Below are 6000 nucleotides of genomic sequence, written 5' to 3'. Positions count from 1 at the left end.
CGTAATCCAGTTCGCCACTAGCTGATAGCATTGGCCCGAGATATTTAAATCGCTGAGCTGGGCACTACCACTGACAGTGTGCCGGTTTCATGGGGATCGGTCGACAAAAATTCAATTTCATTCAGATGTTGCATGAGGCGATTATTCCACTTCTAGGGAAGTTGCTCGTGATCACTTTTGGTATGGGAAGAAAACATCATCTGTATAAAGCACTGTATAGAGCGGTGGACGTTGGATGTCACAAGAGAGTTTCTACGCACAATTTTCCATTCGTATATGGCTAAAAACCCAAAATATTCCTTAATTTTTTTTTAAACTATAAGAAATACATATATGTTACAGTAACAGTACAAATATCATCATCATCAACGGCGCAACAACAGGTAGGTCTAGGCCTGTCTTAATAAGGAACTGCAGACATCCTGGTTTTGCGCCGAGGTCCATCGTCGTAATCTTTTTCTACCATAGATATTGCCCTTATAGACTTTCCGGACTGGATCATCCTAATTCATACGGATTAAGTTACCCGCCCACCGTAACCTACTCAGCCGGATTTTATTCACAACTTGACGGTCATGATATCGCTCATAGATTTCGTCGTTATGTAGACTACGGAATCGTCCATCCTCATGTAGGGGGTCAAAAATTCTTCTGAGGATTCTTCTCTCGAACGCGGCCAAGAGTTCGCACTTTTACTTGCTAAGAACCCAAGTTTCCGAGGAATACATGAGGACTGGGAAGATCATTGTCTTATACAATAAGAGCTTTGACCCTCTTGCCTCTTGCATTTACCTCAGCATCACGGATCACTTTCTCGAGGGCCAGGTTAAAGAGCACGCATGATAGGGCATACACTTGTTGTAGACCGTTCTTAATGCCGAATGGTTTTGAAAGTGATCCTGCTGCTTTTATCTGGCCTTGCACATTGGCCAGGGTCAGCCTAGTCAGTCTTATTAATTTCGTCGGGATACCGAATTCTCTCATGGCCGTGTACAATTTTACCCTGGCTATGCTATCATAGGCGGCTTTATAGCCGATGAATGGATGGTGCAACTGTTGCCCATATTCCAACAGTTTTTCCATCGCTTGCGCAGAGAGAAAATCTGATCTGTTGCTGATTTGCCTGGAGTGAAGCCTCTTTGGTATGAGCCAATGATGTTATAGGCGTATGGGGCTATCCGACCTAGCCAAATAGGGGAGAATATCTTATAGATGGTACTCAGCAGCGTGATAGCTTTATAATTTCTGCACTGCGTGATATCTCCCTTTTTATGTATGAGACAGATAATGCCTCGTTGCCAGTCGTCAGGTATTGATTCGCTGTCCCACACCTTGAGCACAAGTTGATGAACCACTTGTTGTAATTAGTCGCCTCCATATTTAACCAATTCGGCTGTAATTCCATCGGCTCCTGGCGACTTATCATTTTTAAGTCGATGAATTGCACGGACTGTTCCTTCTATCTTCGGTGGTGGTAGTATTTGTCCGATGTCTTCAGTTGGTGGCATTTCCAACTCACCGATGTTCTGGTTGTTCAATAGTTCATCAAACTACTCAACCCTTCGCTCCAATATGCCCATTCTGTCGGAAATCAGATTTCCCTCTTTGTCTCGGCAAGATGAGCATCGAGGTGTGTAAGGCTTGTTGGTTCTCCCAGGCTTCCTTTTTTCATCTGTAAAGTCGCTTCTCCGTTCGCCGGAGTTCGTGATAAGTCTCTACGCGTGCATACGTCCTTTGAGAATGCAACATTACTCGGTATGCAGCATTCGTCCGTTCCGTTGGTAGCCAGCCGCTCCGACTCTTTTCGCGGCAAAGGAAAAGTATGTTTGTGGCCGTACTTATGATAACGTTCTTCAGGTGATTGTGAAGATGATTTGTTGATGCTTCATCTCCAGGATCTCTGTTGACTGCGGTTATTGCGGCATTCATTTCCCTCTTATAGATGTTGCGGAGAGATGTGTTGTGGATGGCTTCAGTGTTAACACTTTCCAGTCTCCTCTGTAGAGTCGTGAACATTAGTGAGGCTTATATTTTTAAATTTGCCTCGGAAACGCAGAGTGCATAGCCTTTCGCTTATATTTTCAAAGTCGATAACAGCAGGTTTAATTTTTTGGCTGACTAAGAAACCTACTCCGAGCACATAGTTTACTGGATGGCCCCTATAATATATGGTGGAGTGGCTCTTCTCCAGGAAACCGGTGCCTGTCCAACACATCTCCTGTAACGCTGTTACATCAGTCCTACATTAGAACAGGGTATCGGCTAGCTGCTTATCAGCTTCATCTCTGTACAGCGAGCGCACGTTCCATGAGAAAATGCCCAAATCGTTATTCCTTTGTCGTTGTCGGGTTCGTCTTTGTATTATCTGTCCAGTCCAAAGCGCCTGTTGTGGCTTCGTAGCAAGTTGTTTTCCGTGTAGGGTTGTCAGCCCTACCCAACCCCCAACCTGGACGGCCAGTTGGTACACTTTGTCCCGTTTTTAGGTGCGGGAGACTCGCCCTCATCCTTCTCCGTCTGCAGCTTTTCGTTAAGAAAGAGCTCCCAGTGGTCATCACTTCTAGGTGGAGATAGGATTTTGTAGTAGAGCTGTTGGTGTTGGTTCAGCAGGCGTTTCCCAGGTTTTATGCTCCATCGTGGGAACCAATCCACGTTTCGCTCTGGGTCCTATACTACCTTTTGACTACCATGCCATTATTTACTTTATTTGAGCAGATATCGGAATGGGATGCATTTTGAGACAAATATTTCATATAGTTACGATGACTTTTTTCAGATTGTTCGGTTGATTTCCCACATTACCACCTTCTGTTGAAAAAAGTGTTACACCTCCCTATCGAATGCATGGAGGGCTCCACATAAACCCAACGCCGAATGATGCCGCTCATTGTATGTAAAGAACAGACCACACGTTCTAAGTCAATTTCGTGACAGCCAACTCCGAGTAAGTCGAATATGGCAGACAGATAGGCAGACATACTTGTGAAAAGTTCCCAGATCTTCGATCAGGGACGACATCAATTGACGGATAGGACATACCCATGAATGTGTAAATATATCGTAGACGTTCATTTCAAGCTGTGTTTGGACAAGTGTTTTCTCGTCTCTGGTGCGTGGATGGGCCTGGCTATGAGAAGGGTATTCAGAACATAAAACCTCTATAGACATGACAAAGAGGAAATTTATACTGCAAGGGCTCGAAACACCAGGAGCAATAGCTTTTGGTAGTAAGCAAGGGAGCTCCTGGTCAATGTTCCGCCTCGGATAACTTGGCCACCGTTTAATGTTATTGTTTTAGATTTTTATAATTTAGAAAAGGAGGTGCTCTAGCGAAGTAATACTTTACTGATAACACCATTAACAAAATCGAAGACGTATCGCTGGATGACAAAAACGGTAACAACACCCACCGTATTAGTAAGAGGATAGCAGGAGCTGCCCAGGACCAAGGGGAAGGCTCTTTCAGGAGAAGCTCGACAACTCTGAGATTTCCGCCAATGCCAAAAATTTTAAAAAATAGAATAGTAGGAAGGTCAATGAATGGCCCAGATGAAGAACTATTTGTAGTAATCCTACCGGGACTCATGGAGAACAGAGCCAGATTCGGAGGAATTACCGTGATGAGGGGTTTTTGAGTGCTCTATAACAGATCCCAGAAAGGGGAACGAAAATCCAAGAACAATTCAAAACTTGCTGGCTCAACAGTGTTACAGGCGACCTAATTATAATGTCATCAACTTGCCACCAAACAAGAGAGTCGGGGAAACAGATGTGGATTCCCTGGGAGATGACAAACAAGGAATACAAGCAGTTCCAAAAAGCCGCACTTAAAGTATGGAAGGGAAAAGACAGCGAAAATGATGGATGGACCAAGGCCGAAAATAAAGAGGCGAATAAGAAAGCAAGGGTGAGAATTCACCTAGAGACAATGGTAATCACCAACGGGGCTAATATAGGCGAAAATGACAGCAAAATCTGAAGGACCCTTAAATGTGATCTTAAAAAAGGGCCCATTCATTTAAAGTATGAATTTTTGATTAAAAATTTGAATAAAAATGAAAAAATGGTACAGCGTGCGAATTGGAAGTTCGATAATTTGTCACATATCGTTTCGTAGTGCACGACAGCGCTGATGAATGGAGACAACAATCCAAAATATTAGATCCAATGGAAGGCTCGACCACTCTTACTGTTGACGGTGTTTAGCTTACTTTTTTTTGTGAAATTATGCATTGCAAAAGACACAATCCGGAGATCGTCTGCTGGAGTAGAGAGTGATGGGTTTACGAAGGCCATAGAAGGGTATTATTGGCCGGCCAACTCTTCGCCATTCAAAATCGTAAATCCAATCGTTGTTCAATTTTTCACGAGAATTAGGTAGCATAGATTTCGATAATAAATTACAGTGTTTGGTTATTGTCACTACAATCACGAGCTTAGACATTGGACGAACTGTATCACGAGAACAAGAAAACCGTACCATCACAGATGTTCCTCCATGTTTGGCAGGTGGCACTTGGTGTTTGACATCTTAACGATTTCCAAAGGGTAGTCAATTATGACGCATCCGTTCCGTTGAAGAGAGGAGAATAACGATGAGTTATGCATGGCACATAACAATATAAGGTCATATAAATAAAAAACAAATTTCATTGTCCACCGCAAAATATTTTTAGCCGTTCCTGTCGTGACTACTAACTTCCGCGAGAAGTCGGCCTAATTTGCGACATGAGGACGCCATTTTAAACGGTTTTCTTCACATAATATGTGCAAGCAGACGGTCTTATGCCTCAGCTGATTTTCTTGGACGCCTGCTCCCTTTCTTTCTTCCAACAGGGTTCGTGTTACGGGATCATACTGCGAGATGCTGAATTCCTTAGCAACTACCCTTTGACTAGATCCTTTTTACACCACTTATTCACAACCTGGCGGTCATGGTATTGCTCATAGATTTCGTCGTTATGTAGGCTACAGAATCGTCCATCCTTATGTAGGGGGCCAACACTTCTTCTGAGGATTCTTCTCTCGAACGCGGTCAAGAGTTCGCAATTCTTTTTGCTAAGAACTCAAGTTTCCGAGGAATACATGAGGACTGGCAAGATCATTGTCTTGTACAGTAAGAGCTTTGACCCTATGGTGAGACGTTTCCAGTGGAACAGTTTTTGTAAGCTGAAATAGGCTCTGTTGGCTGACAACAACCGTGCGCAGATTTCTCCGATATATCAACCATAAATTGGAGAAATTACTTTGAGCACGTTTTTTCCGTCCTAGAATATTGGCGAAGTGGCAAAATGGAAATGGTTACCTTATGACTTTTTTCAAAAATTAAAATTACACATCTAACTCTATTTAAGATATGCTGCAGCTTCATTCGAGAGATGAAAGTAGGAAACGTAGTATTCGACTGAGCAATGGCGAATCTGCAGGACTACAATCGCCCAAGGCAACTGAAAATACTCTCACTGGACGAGCCACCTTCCCCAGGGTTTAATTCGGATTAATAAGGTTCCGGAACGACAGACTTGAATCAAAAAGCAACATACTTAGATCGAGGCCCAAATTTCGATAGCGCCTATATTCACAAGAAGAGAAAGTTGAAAAAGACCCAAGCGAGTGGCTGAAGGAAAAAAATATATGCGTGATCGAGAGCAGTGCATTTCCATTGACTGCGGCCACTCAACAGTTGGCGAACGCGAAAATTGAAAGTGTTGGCTATTCGTACTCTCCAAAGACTCCGTCACGTTGTTGTAATTCTCATTCGCGGTACCGAACCACGTATCCAGCCGCACTCGGTGAGCCAGCGCCCCAGAAAATCCAACGAGTACGACCACCTATCAACATTCGCAACAGAATATACCAAAGCGCAATGAACAGCAGTGGCGGTGCTCAGTAGTAGCAGTAGGCGAGAAATCGAGTCATCTTCACTAGCCAGTCGATTCCCAACGGTACCAACATCATTACAACCTGTTATCACAATCTCGGCAGATGCCGGATTTTACCAAA

Source organism: Hermetia illucens, chromosome 6 (assembly GCF_905115235.1).
Source record: "Hermetia illucens chromosome 6, iHerIll2.2.curated.20191125, whole genome shotgun sequence".
In the NCBI taxonomy this organism is placed as follows: domain Eukaryota; kingdom Metazoa; phylum Arthropoda; class Insecta; order Diptera; family Stratiomyidae; genus Hermetia; species Hermetia illucens.
The sequence above is the reverse complement of the archived record's forward strand: the minus strand, read 5'-3'. Positions refer to the sequence as shown.